Genomic DNA, 21,221 nt, shown 5'->3' with positions numbered 1-21,221 from the left:
TTTCTGCATATCACTGCCACCACAGAGCGAGAAAAAGCCCGGAGTCACCCACAGTCACCCACTGCTAGCCCCAGCCACTGCCCAGGACTCATCCCCCATCGAAGCAGAGTGGTAGAAAAGCAGCAGCGCTGCAGGGAACCAACCCCCAACGCAGTGGGAGTTTTGTCCCTGTTTGCCACTGTTTTCCGGGCTGGGGGGAGGGAAACGGTCACTGCAGGAGTACCCTCTCCTCCCCACCATCTTGTCTTTGATCCCAAAAGGCCATGTAGCATGGACTGTGGGAACGGCTGCCATCTTGTCTCTGTCCAGGGAAACTATGTGGAGCCTGCTGCATGGGAACAGCTGCCATCCTTTTTTTGTCTTGGGGAGCCAGGCAACTTCTTTTTGGTGGTAAAGGGCCTCTTTGTGGGTAAACTGTTCTTTCTTTGGTATAATCTTTTATTAACATTGTTGCATTTATTGCGATTTCTTCAGTAAATTGTGACTCCAATTTATAATCTCTCCTAGTATTTCTTCCTCCACTGTCAAAGGAGGCCTTTATTTTCCCACTGAGTTTTTAGAATGAGCACAGCCATGGAATGATCCAGACTGCACTGGAAAAGGGTGAGGCTCCAGAAAACTTGCAATACATTGATGATATCATTGCGTGTGGCAACACAGCTGTCCTGGTTTCAGCCAAGGACAGGGTTAATTTTTTGCAATACCTGGGAGGGGGTGCGGCTGAGGGGGCGTGGCCAGGACCCTAATGATATTTGATACTACCTCATGTCAGTGCCAGGGGCAGGGAAAAGGGACTCTTGATTTCCAAGGAGAAGGGTATTCCTTCTGGTGGGAGAAAATGTGTCAGGCAGAATGGTCTGGTATTGTTTTATTTTACATGTTAATTGTTTATCTTATACCTTTTTTTTATTAATACTGTTACTGTTTGTTTTCTTATCTCATTGCTGTTTCCAGTAAATTGCCCTTATCTCAACCTATGATCTTTGCCTTTTCTGCCTCCCATTGGAGTGGTGGAGGGGAGTGGCTCGTGGTCTTTTTAGTGGGAATACTAAATTGGGGAATACCATTCCTCAACCACAACAACAGCAGAGGAAGTTTTTGAGAAAAGGGAGAAGACAATCCAAATCCTTCTGAGGGTGGGTTTTGCCATAATGCAAAATAAGGTCAAGGGACCTGCCAAGGAAATTCAGTTTTTAGGAATAAAATGGCAAGTTGGGCATCACCAGGTTCCAATGGACATGGTCAATAAATAGCAGCTATGTCCCCACCAACCAACAAGAAGGAAACAGAGGCTTTCCTGGGCACTGTGCATTTTTGGGAATGCATATTCCAGAGTACAGTCATATTGTAAGTCCTTTCTATCATGTGACCTGGAAGAATAATGATTTCAAGCAGGGTCTTGAACAACAGGAAAGCTTTTGAACAAATTAAACAGGAGGTTGCTCATGCAGTAGCCCTTGGGCCAGTCAGGACAGGACAGGACAGGATGTGAAGAATATGCTCAATAACACAGCTGGGGAGAATGGTCCTTCCTGGAGTCTCTGGCAGAAAACACTAAGGGAGACTTGAGGATGACTCCTGGGATTCTGGAATCAGTGATACAAAGGATCTGAGACCAGCTACACCCCAGCTGAAAAAGAGATCCTGGCAGCTTATGAAGGGATTTGAGCTATTTCAGAAGTGTTTGGCACTGAAGCACAGCTTCTTTTGGCACCCCGACTGCTAGTGCTGGGCTGGATGATGAAAGGGAAAGTCCCTTATACACATTATGCCACTGATGTCACATGGAGCAAGTAGATCACACTGATCACACAGCAAGCTTGAACAGAAAACCCTATTCGCCCAGGGATCTTGGAAGTCATCGTGAACTGGCCCAAAGGTGAAGACTTCAGACTGCCATCAGAGGAGGTGATGATATTGAAATTGGTCAGATAGAAACTTTCTAACACCGTGTTGAGTATTAGGAAACAGACATTCTTTTTTACAGCATGCTGGTCACTCAGAGCATCCTTTCTCTAATCGAGTGCCCCCAAGTATTGGGTAAACAGTTTTTATCATACAAACATTGCATATTCATTAGCTATCCTCACTTCCTTTGACTTTATTTGACATAGTCTCACCCCTTATTGGAAGTCCTTATATGGTTCTTTGGGGTCTGTCTTCAACATCTGGTGTCTTTTTAGGTAGCTGTTCCTTGATCCCTGCTTTTGAGTAAGCCTGATATCATTATTTTGCATAACTTCTACTTTGTCAGCCTTACAGAGCTGAGCTGGCATCCTGCTTGTATTTTGCATGACTTCTGTTTACCTAAGTTGCATCCTTTATCTCCTCCAAGGCTGTGCTGTTCTGTTCTGCTGTCCTTGATAAGAGTAAAATGTTGTTCTGTTCTACCATCCTTACCAAGTGAGTAAAATACTGTTATTTTCTACTGTCCTTATCAAGTTCCCCCTTTTCCTAAGTCTCTTATGGGAACTAGTCTCTTAATATCTATATTTCATTTTATAGTGTAGGGCATTACAACAGCTATAACACTGAAACATAATGCAAGCTAAAACATGTACAATAATTACTGTAGTGATAATTATAAACATATGTTTTAACCAAGTCCAGCTGGGAAACCATGAAGTTTGGTCCAGATTTCTTCAAATCCCCAGGAGGTGTTGTCTTGAGAGCTATGCATTGTAAAATTTGGGCTTGATTCCAGATTTCCTGGACATCTGTAGGCACTCTACCACTTTGATCAATTTATACACAGCAACTGGTGTTAATGACAGTGCATACTCCTTGTGATGCTACAAGAAGGTCTAGTGCCATTTGGTTTTATAAAACAACTTGTGACAAGCTCTGAACTTCTTCCTGCAATGCACTAATAACATCTATTGTACGATTTTCTATATATTCCATGGTAGCAGAAATGTTCACTATTGTCTTTTCTAATTCACTTACTCCAAGCCAGGGTAAAAAACGTCTTATAAAACTATGAAATTTAGTAGGCCTCTTAGCTACAGCATTTAAGGTTCATTTTGTATGCCCCAAATGTTGCTGTATTTTATATATTGGTGAAGGTCTGTCTGCACAAACCAGCCTCTGGGATAAGTTGCAATATTAAAGGCTAAAATCCTTGAAACGTGCCTGTAGAAAGTAAAACAATGTTCCTGTGTACAAGGATAAGAATGTAAACTTGTGTGTACTAGCCAATAGTAGCTTGCTCTGCCTGCAGACCCTGTAGAACCCTATAAAAGGTGTGCTAAAGATAGAAATAAACGGCATTCACAATTACTTCTGTGAAGACTGGTGAACAGCTCGGGGGTCTTTCAACATCTGGCGCTCCGACCAAGGACACCCCTGCGGGCAGAGGGGCTTTGGAGTCAGCGGAGTGGATCTGGGCGTTAGATGTCGCGGGCTTGGATCGGCACCGGATAGGCAGCCTGAGCGCGGTGAGACGCTGAGCGGTAGGACGTGGAAAGTCAGGCTGCTGGGGGGGGCCCAGGCAGGCAAGGGCGTAGTAGAAGGGTCACAACCTTCCCCCTTGCGGGTTGCCGTCAGCATGGATGTGGAATTTGCGGCGGCAGATAAACTGCTTCTCTGCATCCTCGTTAAACGAGGCGAAGCAGCCCAGGAAAAGGACCTGGATATGCTCATTATATGGGCTAATTGTCATGGGCATTTGCAGTGCCCACACTGCTTTTTGCGGTGCAAGAACGGACTGATATATCGGCTTTGATATGGGAAACGGCAATCACGGAAAAGAGTAAGGACACTGTGTCTCTCGGTTGAACTTGGCAGACTGTAATTAATACCTTGAAATCAGAAAAGCGAGATATACTGAGGCTGTGAGCTCCGTAATTCTACCTGCGTCACAGCGGCAGATGCCTTCACCTCCCACTGCTGGGCGAGCACTCCTATCTATGCTGCCCATGGAGAGAGGGAGGGAGAGTCAAAGAGAAGAAAATAATGAGAAAAAAAAAAAAAAAAAAAAGTTCCACAGCGAACGCTGAAACAACGAACAGAATCTGTTCAGTTATGGCAGGATGTGATACATCCAGAAATATTTGCTTCATTTTTGGAGTCACTTTTAGCATTACAATCTTATTTAAGTTCCATCTTTACCACCCTGGAAGAAAAGAAGCCAAATTTAGATTGGTTTCCACCCGAACCAGGGGGACATGGGGGAGCACTGAGGTGGGTGCAGAGAACAAAGGCACCCCCGGGGGTAGAAGCAGCGCAAGAAAAGTTCCAAGGCCACGCTGATAAGCTGCAATGATCGCTGCTGTTAGCACCTGGCCGTGAGAGACTTTTCGTGTAACATCGCCTGCTTTTGTAAAATCGTGCCTTTTTTTTTTCCTCTATCTGCGAACAACAAGAGAGATTGAGAGAAAAAACTGCATTTGTTAGAGTTAACTTTGTGAGGGTTTTTTTTTTTTCTTTCTCTCCGTTTTTCCTCTCTGCGAGAGTATATGGAGAATGTGAAGAAAGATAAGAGCAGCAGAGAGCAGCAGCAGGGCGGGCAGTCAAAACCCCCCCCCCCCGCTCCCTCTCTAAGAAAAAGCATCGGGATTATACCCAGTTTGTTAAAAAGTTGTGATTTATTGGGTTTTCAAAATGTTTTTATATACCATTTTAGAGTTAATTCTGTGTTTTAAGCAATTATGAGTTTATGCAATTGCAGTTTTTAGAGTTTTACTGGAGAAATTATTGTGGTTTTTTGAAACTTAAAAAAAAAAAAAAATAAAAAAAAAATTAGTTAAGAGACCTTTACTGTACAAGACAAAGTTAAGTTAAAGTATATATTATCCATTTGCTTGTTTTTTCCACAATTTTAATAAGGTAATTTTAATGTGAGTCCTTTTGTTATATAAAACACATATAACTGCATATATACCAATTTGGATTTTGGATTTTAGTTTAAAAATTGGACTTGATGCTTCTGAAAAGTGCTACGAAAGCTGGATGGCAGCTCGCCAAATCCCATGTTGTTGTGGTTTTTCTCCAGAAAAACTACACTTTAAAATCCTAACCAATTTAAGCATATACTAGGTAAATTTCTGTTATGAATAAGTATTTTTAGTAACATTTGCAGTTATTGTGGGTTATTCTCAAAGCTAGATGACATAAAATTGTGATGTATTTGTTACATTTTTATAATCTTTATAGTGAATCCATGTTATTGTTATATTGTGTTTGAAAGGTGTTATAAATGCAAAGGCAGATTTGGGTTAAATAAAAACAATTTATTATAAAACAATTTTTATAAAAAAAAATAAACAATGAGGGAAAACCACAATAAAACAAACAGCGCAGCGCTGGGTGGACAGGGGTCTATACCCAAAGGTATAGGTGTTCCCAAATCCACGAAGGAGGGTAAACTGTCCGGGGTTTTTATAGGGATTTTTAGCCTTGAGGCCAAATTCCAGGCAGGCACCATTCATCAACAGTCCTTGATTGTCGTATGAATTGATTTCCTGGCGTTGGAGAATAGAGTCGAATGGACGTCCGGACCGAGTCTCCTCATATGTAAAGAAATTCTGAGTGGCTCTTGTGGTTCAGGCCATCCGGATGGGATGGCTGGATCCGGGTTGGAGCCGATGGATATTTCGGTTGGATTTTTCCTTTTGTTTACCTGATGGCTTCCCCCAACGGTAGCCCGCAAGGCGAGGTGTTCAGGTCCGGTGATGAATATCTCGTCGGAGCCTCTCCGTTTTGGCTTGATGTTTCGTGTCCTGTCTATTCTTCCCTGTTGATGGTCACCGAGCCTGTCCTTGTCAGTTTGAGGAGTTTTTTTTTCTGTCAGCTTGATGGGCCGCGTCCTGTCTATTCTTTTTGTTGATGGGTGCCGGCTAGGATCGTTATCCTTTGAGTGGGAATTCGTGGCTAGATCTGGGAAGGGCTTGTGTGTCATACTGCACTTTATATTTTATATCATTATTGTTATATACATTTATTTAGATTTCTACCAATTTTTACAAGTTCATTTCTCACAGTCCCCCGCCTAATAATTCATTACATTAAAAATTCGTGTTATTTCATCCAATTCTGCAGGGGAGGACTATAATTTTTTTTTACTCACATTCATCTTCTTCCCAGTCCGTTAATGAATTCTCACTATATGCTTGTGCCAGGTTATATTTATTTTCAAAATTCTTTAAGGCTTTAATCACATTTTCGTTTTCTTTTTCCTTCTCTAATTTCATTAGTTTAGAGAGAGGAGTAGGTCTCCCTTGCGCTTTCTCAGGATCAATTGGAAGTGTGGCAATCTGCATTCCTTGCACAACAGAGTGAATTAGTCTGATGAAGCAAGGAATTAAGCAGGGAAGGAAAATGATTCCGGCAACTGAACAAGTGATGAAAAATACTAGCTTCTTCCACCAAGCCCCTTGCCCGAATATCTGGTCCCACCAGGAGGCTTGTAGGATTGAATTCCATTTTTGGACTGGCACATGAGCTACCTTTTTAATTTCAGCAGCCAATCCTTTTATTGTTTCTCCGTAATCGTCTATTTCCATACAACACTCGGATTCGTTGTATCTGCCACACACTCCTCCCTCCTCGGCTAGCAAATAATCGAGAGCTAGTCTGTTTTGGTACACAAAAGCTCTCATTTGTGAATGTTGTTTGGCTAGGAGTTCTAGGGCTTCTGAAGTGTGGTTAGAAACTATCTCTACCACCGCTTGTAATCTGATAAGTCTGTTGAGGAGATAAATGGGGGTTCTGTACCCCCAGCTGCCATCGTTTGCCCAAGTAGCGGGCCCGTAATATTGAATGATCCTTTCGGCAGGCCATTCTTCCTCGTTCCACTTCTGGTTGCCTCCCGCTATTGGTAGTTCCTGTTTTAATTCCCTCTTTTGTCTGTTTAATGTCTCAAAGAGAGGGGCTCCCAATGATTTACTCTCTGTTTTAGGTAGAGTAAAGAAAAAGGGCCGAATTATTCCAAGTGTGCAGGATCCTTTCCATTTTCTGGGTAGCTTGCTGTATGCCTTTTTTTACATATCCGATATATACCATCAGGAGCTTCCCAACCCTTGTTCAACTTTGCCGGATCATCCCAATATTCCTTTAATCCTATTAGCTCATGGAAGGGATTGGCCCCAGAGTTTTTGTACCAGCAAAGTTCAATTATTTCCATCCATTCACAGTTATTCCCCCGGGAGCGACTCCAATAGCCCGCGGGTGGTTCAGGTTGCCAGGTTTTTGTTTTGCTTTCCGAATTCACCGTGAGTGTGCTTACACACGGGGTATAGCCTACTAAATCAGTGAATTCTTTTCCCTCTCTGCTAATGCAGACAGTACCGATTATTCTTTGGTCTATAACCCATCCCTCTGGTCTTTGTTTTGTTTTTGATATTTTAGAGCCTTCTCATTTTTAGAAGTTGCTCTGGGGTTAGTTCCTCTCCCTTCCAAGGCTATCTTTCAGCTGATTTTAAACCGCCACAGATCCAACAGTTAGATAGACCTAATTCTGTGGCTATTTCTTGCATTAGATCTATGAAAAGATTCTGGTTGGGGTTTGGCAACCCCCAATTGCTGTATTGTTTCTCTAATTGCTCATAATGTTCACTAAGAGAGTTAAGCCTCTCCTGTTCTAGCCTCTTTTTCCGAGCTTCCGCTTCTTGCCTCTTTAACTCTAGGGTTAGTTGTTTTATTTTGTTTTCAGGGTCCACCCCTTCCTTATCCCTGGAGAAGCAGAATACTTGGTTGAATTGCAAACATACCCGGTCATCACTACTTTTTAACAAATCAAGGATTATCGGTTCATTATTAAAAAAAGCCTTTTCTTCATGTTTTAAATTTCTACCTTCTCAATATACCTTCTCTCCCATGGTACACATTTTCAAATTCGCTTTATTGTAACATAAAGGGTTAACCGCATAATATGCCAAAAAGGTGGATTGTCTTTTCCCCCCTATCTAGACCGTTTTGTTACATTGACTGCAGATTGGAATTGGGGGAATCATTCCCACTTCTCTCCTATACCTGAAATGGGAAGTTTCAGTCTTTCTTTTCATAGGAGTTTTAGACTGCCCGTTCTTAAGCCTTGCCCCTGAGTGGTAACACTAGACCTTCCCCTTTAATTCACAAAGATTATACTGAGTGCTGTTAGACAAACAACGTTCCGGAGGACAGTAGTTAACTATTCGTCTGGTATCTGTGGCAGTTTGACACTGCTCACACTCCCCCGGAGGTACTTCGGGAATCATTCTCTCGGCTAAGCACACGGCTAGACTCAGGACAGTCAGGATTCCCCACCGGTGTATCCCTCTGCCTTGCCCTTCGCCCGTATAGAAATATACGGCGGGGATTACCATCTTCTCGGCAGCAAGGATATTCTTCAGGGGCTTTTGTAGTCCTTATGGCGTACCTTCTCTTGAAAGCAGCCCACCGAGACGACTTAATTGTGTCTGTCCTGCTCGGTACCTTGACTGTCTTTTGGCACTCAATTTTTAAAGTTTTTGCTTTGGAGTCTAATTTACCTCTAATCCCCTTTTGAAAAAACAGGTACCACTCAGGATAGTTAAGTTCTAAAAAACCCCGCCCGGGTGACAAGTATTAAGAAACGGCTAGTCAGCTCCTGTTCTTTAGTCAGACAATTGGTACACAATCTCTTAGGTTTGTACTCTCCCCAACAGTGGGTTACTCAAATTTGTTTACAACAAGCACATTTAAAATGTATAAATGGAAAACAATCACAGTTTGCGTTGATGTAACTTATCTGGTCTGCAGCTCTACGATTTTAGAACAATCATGTACTAATTTTTCTGAATAGAAACTGAGCAGGATTTTTGTGCAGTGGTTTTCAATTCTAAACCGGGTGAGCTGATTAAGATGGCTTCATATTTTAGAAGCCTGGAATCAGTCAGCCACTTCTCTGCTTTTTGCTGCAATATGTTTTTCACATCGTGGGGAGTGTAAACTACCAGGGGAGCTCCAAAAGTTATTTTCCTTGCTTCTCTTATTAACAGAGCCACTGTTACAATTGCTGGTAAACACGTAGGCTAACCCTGACTGATTGGATCTAAGATCTTTGAAGCCTATAGGCTTCCCTTTGTCTGCTCATTCCTGAGTCAGGACTCCCTGTGTTGTTTGTTTACTCACATTCACGAACAACTGGAATTCTTTATTCGTATCTGGTAGAGTTAGTACCGGGGCAGTCATAAGAACAGTTTTTAATTTCTGGAAATTAGACTCATCCTGTTCAGTCTACTTCAGCCTGTCAGTGTTTAATCTTTCATACAAAAACTTCACTTTTTCACTGAAACCCTCAATCCACTGCCTGCAATATCCCAAGAGCCCTAGAATTTGTCTAATTTGCCTTTTTGTTTTTGGTGCAGGCAATGCAAGGATGCCTGCTACCCTCTCCGGGTCTAATTTTTTTCCTTGAGATATCCAATGTCTGAGGTATTTTATTTTTTATTTCAGGCTCTGTGAATTGCAGCTTGGATTTTGATACTTTCAAACTTTTCTTTCTTAGAAAGTTTAACAAGGCAATCGTGCTTTTCTTTACACTCTCTTCAGTCGGTCCAGCTATTAGCAAGTCATCTACATACTGTGAAAGCTTTGTCCTGTCCTCAAGAGCAAATTGGGTTAACATTTGTTCTAAAGCTTGTCTGAAAAGGTTCGGAGACTCCACAAACTCCTGGGGGAGGACCGTCCACTTTAGCTGTTGCTTACGGTTTGTATCTGGGTCCTCCCACTGAAATGCAAAATAATCTCTACTCCTTTCATCCAGAGGGCAAGTCTAAAAAGCATCTTTCAAATTAATCACACTATACCACACATCTTCTGGTGTGAGTCTATTTAGTAAAGTATAGGGGTTGGCCACCACCGGGAATCTAGTCCGGGTCCTAGCGTTTACCGCTCGTAGGTCCTGGATTAATCGGACGCTATCATCCGTCTTTTTTACAGCCAGGATGGGGGTGTTGTGTTGAGACATGCAAGGCTCTAAAGTACCCCCGTTTAGGAGGTCATCAATTATTTGTTTCAACTCCCTTCTCTCTTTGAATGCTATACTTCAGGGTTTATTTTCTCTTCATTTTTAGGAGTCAACTTAAATATTTTCACCACTAATTCAGAATTTTTTAATCAAGATATTAATTCTTAAAGCAACAATCATGTCCCTTCCCAGTAAATTGTAATCTGCTTCTTCTACTAATAGCAAATTCTCTAAGCAAATTTTTATTTTCAGATTCTATTTCCACATCTTTTATTATAGGTACTTCAAAGGGGTCTCCCTTTGCACCGATTACAAAAACTTTTTCTCTGCTAGCCACACATCCGTATGGCAATTTCTGCAGGGTACTTTTCTCTGCCCCAGTATCTACAAGAAAACTTACTTCTTGTCGTTAGGGGCCCACTTTTAATTTTATCAAGGGCTTCTTGGATGTTCTGGTCTCTAAATTAAAGAGCCCCTGACACTCTTAATCCTCTTGAAAAATTTTCTCATCTTTTATTCTTTGTTTACAATTCCGCTGAACGTGTCCTACCTTTTTACAGTAGTAGCATTCCGGGGGCTCTCTCCGTGGGGCCGGGGCTGCCCAGTGAGAACCCCGACTTTTTCCGAGTAGTGTTTTAAACTTACCCTGCATCTGTTCTTGTTTCTGGATTTCTTTTACTGCAGTTACTAAAACCTTAGCCTGCAATTTCTGCTTCTCATCTTCTCTCCTCATGTATACTTTTTTGAGCTTCCCTTAGGAGCTCCTGGAGGCTTTTATCTTGCCACTCCTCGATCTTTTCTAATTTTCTCCTAATGTCCTCCCAAGATTTAGCAACGAATTGTGTTTTTAACAGAACCTCCCCCACAGGAGAGTTCGGGTCAGTCTCAGAGTAAATCTGTAAACTTCGCCGTAATCTCTCGATCTATTCAGTGGGTGGTTCTTTTTTCCTTGACACTCTCTAAAAACTTTGCTAATATTCTGGCCCCTAGGGACCGCTTCTCTTATACCTTGTACAATCATGCTCCTTAAATCCATTATGTTCCGTCTGCCTTCCTCTGTCTGTGCATTCCAGCTCGGGCTTGCGCTAGGCCATTTCTGGTTACCTGGCATCCCCTGTGGATTGCGTCTGTCCCAGTCTCTGATCCCGGCTTGTTTAATCATTTCTCTTTCCTCCGGATTAAACAGTGATCTCAGGATTGCCATAAGATCGTCAAAGGTATAAATGCTACTCCCTAAAAATTCATCTAACCTCTCAGCCACTCCGAGAGGGTCATCTAACAACCGCCCCATCTCTTTTTTAAATGCTCTTACATCTCCAGAGTTAAGGGGGACATTCACAAAGCCGATCACTCCCGGGGCCGTCGGTACTTCCCTAAGAGGGAACAACCGGTGCCCCTCTTCACTCTCTCCCCATTCATTATCTATCATTCTTGCTCTTAAACGGGTTCTACTTGCGGGAGGGGAATTGGTGATTGTGTGTTGCCTCCCTGTTATGAATTGTGGGAATTCTGCCGCCACCTGGTTGAAGGGAGGAGTCCCCTCCGTTGTATGGGAGGGTCCCGGTTGTGGCGGCTGGACCGGCAGGGACGGATAGGGTGTTCCCCAGCCTTGCGCAGAAAAAACCTCCGAGGAGGTTGCTGTGGTTACGGTGTTTTACAGGCGGGGAAAGGGGAAGGGCTGCCGGCATTGCTGCTGGCCCCGACTCTCCCGCTTGAGACACACGTATCTCAGTGGGTTGGTCTCGGGGGCCCAAGGGTGCTGTGGGCATTACTTGATCTGCAGAGGAAGGTCCCGCTGGTCCTCGATACGGGGGTGGTAAGTGATCGAGGGGTTCCCAGGACTCAGCTCTCGACTCACGTTTTTCTTTTTGCTTTATTGGAAATAGCCTTACTCTGACATTTACCCAGAGCTTAGCGTATTCCCTCTCCTCAGGATCTGAGGGGACTTTGTTCTCCACATAGGAGAACAACTTGTTACACGTCCATTTTTCAAATGTGCCTAACACTGGCCAATTGAGGTGACTTCTCAACTCCTGTCCTCCCCAAACCTCCATACAATAATGTATTAATTTTTCCTTTGATTTCCCCTTCCTCTGGGGACAATCTTCTCAGTGTTTTATCATCCACCCCAAGGGACTTTCCAGTGGGATGTCTGGTGATTCCTCCCCCTGATCGGAGGAATCTTTTCCTGTGCTTCTTCCTTGAAGCTTACTCTTTTTCTGCCCCATACTTCGCAAATATATTCTTACCTTTCTTCGACTTCTCCGTGAGTCGATATCAGTTTCTGCGTTGTGTACTTAGGAATCAAAATTTGCCGATACTCACCTTTCAGCGAGCTGAGCTGAGGTCTCTTGTAATCGGAACTTTTGATTCTTCCCTGGACCTCTCCCTGGGTCCGTTACTAAGAGGGTTTACCAGCCTCGAGCTCGACAAGACGTCCCTTCCCCTCCAAGTACCTTGCGATCAGTTCCCGAGACACCCTTTGGTCTCAGGTTTTACGAGTGTGTGTCGAGGGAAAAAAAAAACTTTCACTCTGTATCGCTTCCTTCGCGGCCGGCCAATTCCCTCGCGGGAGGATGGAAACGCGACCTTGAAGTCCGCACTCGCTTCGTGATCAGATCACGTCTCACACACTCGCCCGATCGCCCGCTCAACCAGCAGTACTTACAGCTATTTTCCTGCGTGGGTGTCCCTTGTGCGCACTAGACGTTTTACGAGCAAAGTAAGCCGCGGCTTCCGAAGGCTCCGTGCCTTCCGAGCTCTCCGATCCGGATTTATCCTTTTTATTGTGGTTTTTACCTCCGCCTAAATTTGGTTCGGATATCGGAATGAACTACGGGGGTTCTCAACTCACCAGGCCGCCAAAATCAGCGGGGGTACCCGTCCTGGGCAGCGAGATTCCCCGCAGTTTCTCCGATCCGAGTCACAGCACCAATCTGTTATAAATGCAAAGGCAGATTTGGGTTAAATAAAAACAATTTATTATAAAACAATTTTTATAAAAAAAAATAAACAATGAGGGAAAACCACAATAAAACAAACAGCGCAGCGCTGGGTGGACAGGGGTCTATACCCAAAGGTATAGGTGTTCCCAAATCCACGAAGGAGGGTAAACTGTCCGGGGTTTTTATAGGGATTTTTAGCCTTGAGGCCAAATTCCAGGCAGGCACCATTCATCAACAGTCCTTGATTGTCGTATGAATTGATTTCCTGGCGTTGGAGAATAGAGTCGAATGGACGTCCGGACCGAGTCTCCTCATATGTAAAGAAATTCTGAGTGGCTCTTGTGGTTCAGGCCATCCGGATGGGATGGCTGGATCCGGGTTGGAGCCGATGGATATTTCGGTTGGATTTTTCCTTTTGTTTACCTGATGGCTTCCCCCAACGGTAGCCCGCAAGGCGAGGTGTTCAGGTCCGGTGATGAATATCTCGTCGGAGCCTCTCCGTTTTGGCTTGATGTTTCGTGTCCTGTCTATTCTTCCCTGTTGATGGTCACCGAGCCTGTCCTTGTCAGTTTGAGGAGTTTTTTTTTCTGTCAGCTTGATGGGCCGCGTCCTGTCTATTCTTTTTGTTGATGGGTGCCGGCTAGGATCGTTATCCTTTGAGTGGGAATTCGTGGCTAGATCTGGGAAGGGCTTGTGTGTCATACTGCACTTTATATTTTATATCATTATTGTTATATACATTTATTTAGATTTCTACGAATTTTTACAAGTTCATTTCTCACAAAGGTATATATCAAACTTTTAGCTGCCTTTTTGTAGTAACAGAATAAGATTAAGTTATGTTTTTATTTAATATAGATTAAGTGTTTATAGAATTAAGAATAGTCAAGTTTTATAATGTTTAGGCTTGAATGTTTTTAAGTTAAGTTTTATAACTTAGATATTCTTTTAAGGTTAAGTTTCATTATTTCCTTTTGTCATAAATAATTATTGTTAGGTTTAAATATTGTTTAATTTAAATTGTTTTATGTTTTATTGGAGACACTTGTCTAAACTGCAAAGTATAGTTATTTTCCTAGAGAGATGAAGACAACCACAACTGAAACAGCAGTGATGGAACACTGGTGAACACCTGTTTGTGGATGGAGGTGAATGCAGTCTGTGACACCCTTGACTTCACTGGTAGTTCTATTGGTTGTTGCAATATCTGCAGTTTTTGTTTGTTATAGCTTTCTTATTTTTCAGTGTTTCCAGAATTTTAAGAAGATGTATCATTGCTGAAGATCAGCTGCAATGGGGGAGGCTTCAGATTAAACCAACTTCTGCACGGTTTAATTGGTCTGGTACCTAAGGCTCCTGATCATTTGATTTGTACAAATGCATTTTAACAGTTTGCTGTGCTGTAAGCATCTCATAGCTGCTACTATTGAGAACCTTGTTTTAGAAATTAGTTAAGAGGCATCTTTCCAGTTTAAAGCCTAGGCCCTGGCCAAGCCTTGACTTTACCTGGACAGAATGTTTGTCAACAGATCCAGATGTTTTCTGTACCAAATCAGTATTTGAGTCACTTTTTGACTCAACAATTTGACCCTATTAATATGACAGCTGGATCAATTTTGAAGTGGGCTTGGAGAATCATTTCCGGAGATGATTACCCAATCCTTCACTGATCTTTTTTTGTTTCTGTTTGTTTGCTAACTATGGGATGCTGGTGCAGTGTTTTAGTAATTAATAGTAGTTTTATATTACATATGTTATTAATAATGTTTATGATTTAATTGATTTTTAACTGGTATAAGTTCTTATTAATTGTGTATATGGTTTTGTGTTGATGTTTATAACAGAAGTACATCTCATTTTATTAATTTTTTTTTTAAGAAAACGGGGGAAATGGATGCCCTAAAAGCATTTGATTAGTGTAATTCATTAACTTCAAGGAGAGAAGTGTCTGTGTTTTTTTGGCAGGTTCAAAAAGGTCACCTGTCCATCTGACCAGACTGTCTGCCTCTGAACACACGAGATCCAGTGAACAGAGATGTCATCACACAGCCTTGGTACTCCAGACATGGATCAGAAGTGGACCTGTCAGGACACAGTTGTGTCTGAACACTACACAGACAGTTTGCCAACAGAACCTTTATGCTGTTATTATGATGTTGTGTCTCTACCAATTTTTCAGGTATCCTTTGTTTTAAGATTTAGAAGGATCTGAAGAACAACTTGAACATCAAAGCCCTCAGTCACCGATCAACTGCCAGCTGACATCACGGGAGCAGTGAACGTTCCAGGACTGAATCATGTTAGAGAAATTCTGTAGAAGATCTAAGAAGTGTAGAGACTCCATTTAACTGTATATAAATCAAATTGTAGTTGTGTTTTTATCCTTTCAGCAAATTGCTTTCACGCTTAGACTACATATATACCAGAGCACGTGTGTTAAAGGTAGTTAGATAATAGTTTAAGATAAAGAGTTTAGTCTGTAGTAATTGTTATGTTAGTATAAAGTATAAGTATTCCCCCTTCAAGAGCTAAGCATCTTTGAAAGTTCATTTAACGATTGAAGTTTTAGCTGTGAGTTTGCAAGTATGGTGTCATTTCCATGGAACCAACTGCTTATGGTAATTGTGATGTGTATAGTCCCAACCAACTGTCTGCTAACTAACATCCAAAAGTGACAGAACATATGGGTCACTTTGGCACATTGAACTGGCCAAAGGTCAATGTGTTTGAGCCTAGCCACACCTGGAGATCCTTTTTGCACCTGTCTCATGGGAGTCCCTGAATGGGATCCTCCAGCATTTAAAGGTTTAATTAGTAATGAGACTCAACTGAATCGATTGGCAATGCTGCAAGAGTGCAGTCGCACTGTTGGCTTCACATTAAGACAACTTGAAGCCTGTTGGCAAGCAAAAATTACCAAAGTTCTCAATGTTACAACCCTCAGAAGAATTAGATTTGTTAAGTTCCACCAATACCTCAGGTGGATGGATAATGTTTGAACCCCCGACAAAAAGTCATTCTAACAAAGTAATGTTGCACTGAGCTGCAGTCAACCCTATAGCTGATCTCGTTACTACCATTGAAAGTAAAGCCTTTATTTGTGGTGCAATCTCACAGGACAATTACCAAAACGATTACCTAGTTCCATCTTCCTCATCTGTGGAGATAGAGCATGGAATTAGATTCCTGCTAATCCACAGAGGACCCTGTTATCTTGGGAAATTAACTTTGTTCCACCCAAGATTACATCAATTGTTGAATGTAACTAGCAAAATGAAAAACATCAAACAGTCAAAGCGAAGCCTGAATGAATTAAGGCCTAGCAACTCTAAAAAGGCTCGCTTGCTAGACTAAGGAAGGATTGAACTTAACATCCACGATGTTAAGTGAGCTTTCAGCCGATGTGAGTAGTGTATGTCATGCAGTATTATGAAATCGAGCTGCAATTGACTTTTTGCTCTTAGCACAAGGACATGGTGGTGAAGTGTTTGAAGGCATGTGCTGCTTGGATCTTACTGATCATTCAGCTTCCATCCATAAGAAACTACAACAGCTACAGGATGGGTTACATGCCCTGAAAGAAGATAGTGACCCCATCGGAAGTTGGTTTGCCAGCTGGGGCATCACCGGATAGTTAAGGTCTCTTGTGCTAGAAGGGGGACGGACTTTACTTACAATGTTAATTGAGATGACAGTTTAAGTTGTGTGTTTTCTTATCCAAAGCCTGGTTTGTGCAAAAAGAGAAAGGGGGAATTGTTGCTGTATTTTATATATTGGTAAAGGTCTGTCTGCACAAACCAGCCTCTGGGATAAGTTGCAATATTAAAGGCTAAAATCCTTGAAACATGCCTGTAGAAAGTAAAACAATGTTCCTGTGTACAAGGATAAGAATGTAAACTTGTGTGTACTCGCCAATAGTAGCTTGCTCTGCCTGCAGACCCTGTAGAACCCTATAAAAGGTGTGCTAAAGATAGAAATAAACGGCATTCACAATTACTTCCGTGAAGACTGGTGAACAGCTCGGGGGTCTTTCAACACCCAAATAGCTTCTTATCCATAGTCCTGAGGGTACCTGATCTTTATCAGTTATTACGCTAGGGACTAGGGCTCCTAAAGTACAAATGCCTTTCCAGCCTAGGGGTAACATTTTACTGGCTTTATTTCCACATATCCAGTACCATCCTGTTCCATTCAGTACCAGCCAAGGATGATTTACTTGCCTAATATTAAGTGTTTGAATACATTGTATGTGATTTCCAACAAAAGTTATAATTTCCTTAGTACAATCTAGTTGTCCTGTTCCTTTAGGGGGGGTTGCATCTTTGTGCACATATATGCTCATAAAAGATGTTGGTGGGTGTCGCCCTGAAAACTCAGCTTCTGAGCTTGCTAACATAGTTTTCTAAAGACTTTCCCAGGACAGTAACTGTAAACATAGATATGTGTACATTCTTTCTGTTACACGTCTTGTGATGGGCATCTCTCATGGCCAGTGCAGTGAGAAAGTGTTATCCTGACCATCCAATCCCTGGCCATGGTAGGAAGCCTATAAATCCTGGGAGGAAAAATAAACTCGACTCTTTCTTGCACCACACCTCAACCTGTGTCCACGTGATCTATTGATCTTCAGCGGTAACAGGTGGGTACTTGCAAACTAACTGGTATGTCTACTTCTTGGTGAAAGTAAGTATTTGCTCAGTAACTAGTATTAATTTCTCCATAAATTGCATGCTGAGGAGGCCTCACCATATAATTAGCTACCAGAAAATGAAAAGTGACATGCTCTCTTCACTGATGGTTCCTGATGTATTGTAGGGCTACATCAAAAATGAAAAGCTGCCATATGGAGTCCTACATGATGAGCCACAGAAGCTATTGAGGAACAAGGTGGATCAAGTAAATTTGCAGAGCTGAAAGCTATCCAGCTAGCTTTAGATATTGCTGAATGAGAGAAATGGCTAGTGCTCTACCTCTGCAGTGACTCATGGATGGTAGCAAATGCTTTGTAGGGAAGGCTGGACTGATGAAAAAAAAAAATTGGCAACACAGAAGGAAACCCATCTGGGCTGCTAAAATGTGGCAAGACATTGATGCCCAGGTAGAGAAATTTGCTGTAAAAGTATGTAATGCAGATGCACATGTACCCAAGAGTCAGGCTACTGAAGAACATCGCAACAATGGATTGAGCTGCCAAGATTCAAGTGTCTCAGGTCGATCTGGACTGGCAAAATAAGGGTGAATTATTTCTGGCCCAGTGGTCCCATGAGGCCTCAGGTCATCAGGGAAGAGATGCAACATACAGACGGGCTCATAATCAAAGGGTGGACTTAATCATAGACACCATCTCCTAGGTTATCTATAACTGTGAAACGTGTGCTGCAATCAAGCAGGCCAAGTGGGTAAAACCCCTGTAGTATCAGGGATGATGGCTGAAATATAAATATGGAGAGGCCTTGAAGACTGATTACATCACACTTCTGCAAACCTGCCAAGGCAAGTGCTATGTGCTGATAGTGGTGGGAAACGACTGGATGGCTGGAGACGTACCCTGTGCCTCACACTACTGCCTGGAACACCATCGAACTTGAAAAGCAAGTCCTGTGGAAGCATGGTACCCTTGAAAGAACTGAGTCAGACAATGGGACTCATTTCAAAAATAGCCTCATAGACACCTGGACAGTATTGAGTGGATATATCATATTCCCTTTCATGCACCAGCCTCTGGGAAAATTGAATGGTACAATGGAATGTTAAAAAACACATTGAAAGAAAAGGGTGGTGGGACATTCAAACATTGGGATCTGCATTTAGCGAAGGCCACCTGGTTAGTCAACACTAGAAGCTCTACTGATCAAGCTGGCCTTGCCCAATCAAAACCTTCATGTACCATAGAAGTGGATAAAGTCCTCATGGTGCATATGAGGAATGTGTTAGGGAAGATTGTTGCTAAAGGACACGGAATGATTCACACAAACACGTCTCAGTGGTATGACAGGAAAAGAAGTGACTTGATTTTCTGATTGCAGTATTTATAGATTCTCAACAATGACCAGGGATTGGATAACTAAGTTACCACCTTCCCAATCACACTGGTCATGCAAAACATCCATCAAAAGATGTTTCTTAGAAGGAATGTGTGAACAACTTATGTTTACAGTTACTTTCCTGGGAAAGTAACTAAAACTATGAAAACAAGATCAGGTTTAGTTTTCAGGGCAACATAAGATAGTTTGGATTAGTCCTGCCTCAAGCAAAAGCAAACCCATCCATAGGGTCTTTTTTTCTCAGGGACCTGTGTGCACTGTCGGTAATGCAGAGGGACAGGGAAACACGATGTGTACCTCAAAGGGATTTGATTTTTGGGTAAGAACAGTCTGAAATCTTGACTTTTATGATATTGGTTGCTGAATAACACTGCCACTGTGTGTCATAACTACCATGGCCAATGAGCATAGACTGCTCCAGATACACCAGTCATGAGCTCCTGATGGATTCCGTTATTAATATTATTGTTGTTACTGTTTCTTGTTTCACAGAATATGTTGAGTTTGAAGAGACCCACAGGAATCAAGTCCAACTCCTGGCTCTGCACAGCATTCTCCCCAGGAGTCACACCATGTGCCTGATATTATTATGCAAACGCTTCATAAACTCTGTCAGGCTTGGTGCTCTGACCACTTCCCTGGGGAGCCTGTCCCAGTACCCAACCACCCTCTGGGTGGGAGAACCTTGTTCTAATATCAAACCTAAACCTCCCCTGGCACAACTTCAGGCCATTCCCTCAGGTCCTGTCACTGGTCACAACAAAGAAGAGATCAGTGTCTGTCCGTCCTCTTCTCCTCACGAGGAAGTTGTAGACTGCAATGAGGTCTCCCCTCAGTCTCTTCCAGGCTGAACAGATCAAGTGCCCTCACCCACTCCTCATACAGCTTCCCCTCAAGACCATTCACCATCCTCATTTCCCTCCTTTTGACACTCTCTAATAACTTCATATCTTTTTTATATTGCAGTGACCAAAACTGCACCCAGGACTCAAGGTGAGGCTGCCCCAGTGCAGAGCAGAGTGGGACAATCACCTCCCTTGACTGGCTGGCAATGCTATGCCTGATGCACCCCAGGACATGGATGTCCCTCCTGGCTGCCAGGGCACTGCTGACTCACATTCAACTTTCCGTCAACTAGGACCCCCAGGCCCCTTTCTGCAGCTCTTCTCTCCAGCCTCTCATTTCCCAGTCTGTCCATTTATGCAGGGTTGTCCCATCCCAGGTGCAGAATCCGCCACTTTCCCTTGTTGAACTTCATATGGTTGGTGATTGCCCATCTCTAATTTGTTGATGTCTCTCTGCAGGGCCTCCCTGTCTTTGGGAGTCAACAACTCCTCCCAGTTTTGTCTTAGAACTTGCTTAGTATCCCTTACAGTCTTGTAAATTGTTCTTATCTCAACCCATGATCTTTTCTTTTTGTGCCTGAAATTCTCTCCATCCTTCTGTAGGGGTAGGGGGAAGAGGAGTGGGAATGAGTGAGGTAGCAGCACATGGTTTGGAGTGTTTCAGTGGGAAGACTAAATTGGGGAAAACCCTTCCTAAACCATGACAACCCATCACATTAAGAAAGGGCAAAAAATACCAGGCAGTCAGAAGAAGGGAAAAAAACAGTGAGAAACAGCAGAGGGAATACCAAGGTCAGAGAAGGAGGAAGTGCTCTTTGGCACTGCAGTCTGTGGAGGACCCATGCCAGAGCAGATATTTTCCTGATGGAATCTGTGGACCATGAAGAATCCACACTGGAGCAGATTTTTTCCTGAAGGACTACAGTCCATGAGGAACAAATGCAGGAACAAGATAAAAGTGTTAGAAAGAAGGATTGGCAGAGAGCCAAACTGTTATGTAATTATCTCCCTTTTCCCCAAGTCCTTCTGTTCCACTTAGGGGCACAGAGGAGTGAAGCTCAGCCAGGGAAAGCAGAGAGTAAATGTGTTAATATTTGTGTTCTTGTTTGAGCCTGTCAACCCTTTAAGCCCTGCTGTTTAGCCACTTTTTCACCCAGCGCACCATGTACCTGCTCATCTTGTTAGCGTTCAGGAACACATAATCAGGGAATGATTATATGAAGGTGCTTTATTAAGAGCTCTGGGTGTCAGGGGTACACATACCAAATCTGACCCAACTTGGTTTTGAGTTGAACATATTTTTATACTCTATCGTTATATAACTTACATATTAATTATTAAACTTACATTGTTCCATTGTATGCATTGATTTTACCCAAGCATGGATTTCTCGTGGTTCCCCCAAACCCCTAACATGGTTTCTCATGATTCTTTAAACAATAATTATATCTAATCACAT

At 42.6% G+C, this 21,221-nt stretch overlaps 1 pseudogene; it reads right to left on the bottom strand.

The window, feature by feature from the left end:
• Positions 1-2,480: 2,480 nt before the first annotated feature.
• On the bottom strand, positions 2,481-17,215 carry LOC148183303 (syncytin-2-like; annotated as a pseudogene).
• Positions 17,216-21,221: the final 4,006 nt, after the last annotated feature.

This window comes from Pseudopodoces humilis, chromosome 12 (assembly GCF_049639895.1).
Source record: "Pseudopodoces humilis isolate 2021_Gansu_Grassland_sample_001 chromosome 12, ASM4963989v1, whole genome shotgun sequence".
NCBI lineage: Eukaryota > Metazoa > Chordata > Aves > Passeriformes > Paridae > Pseudopodoces > Pseudopodoces humilis.
Note: the sequence above shows the minus strand (reverse complement) of the source record. Positions and strands in the feature narration are given on the sequence as shown.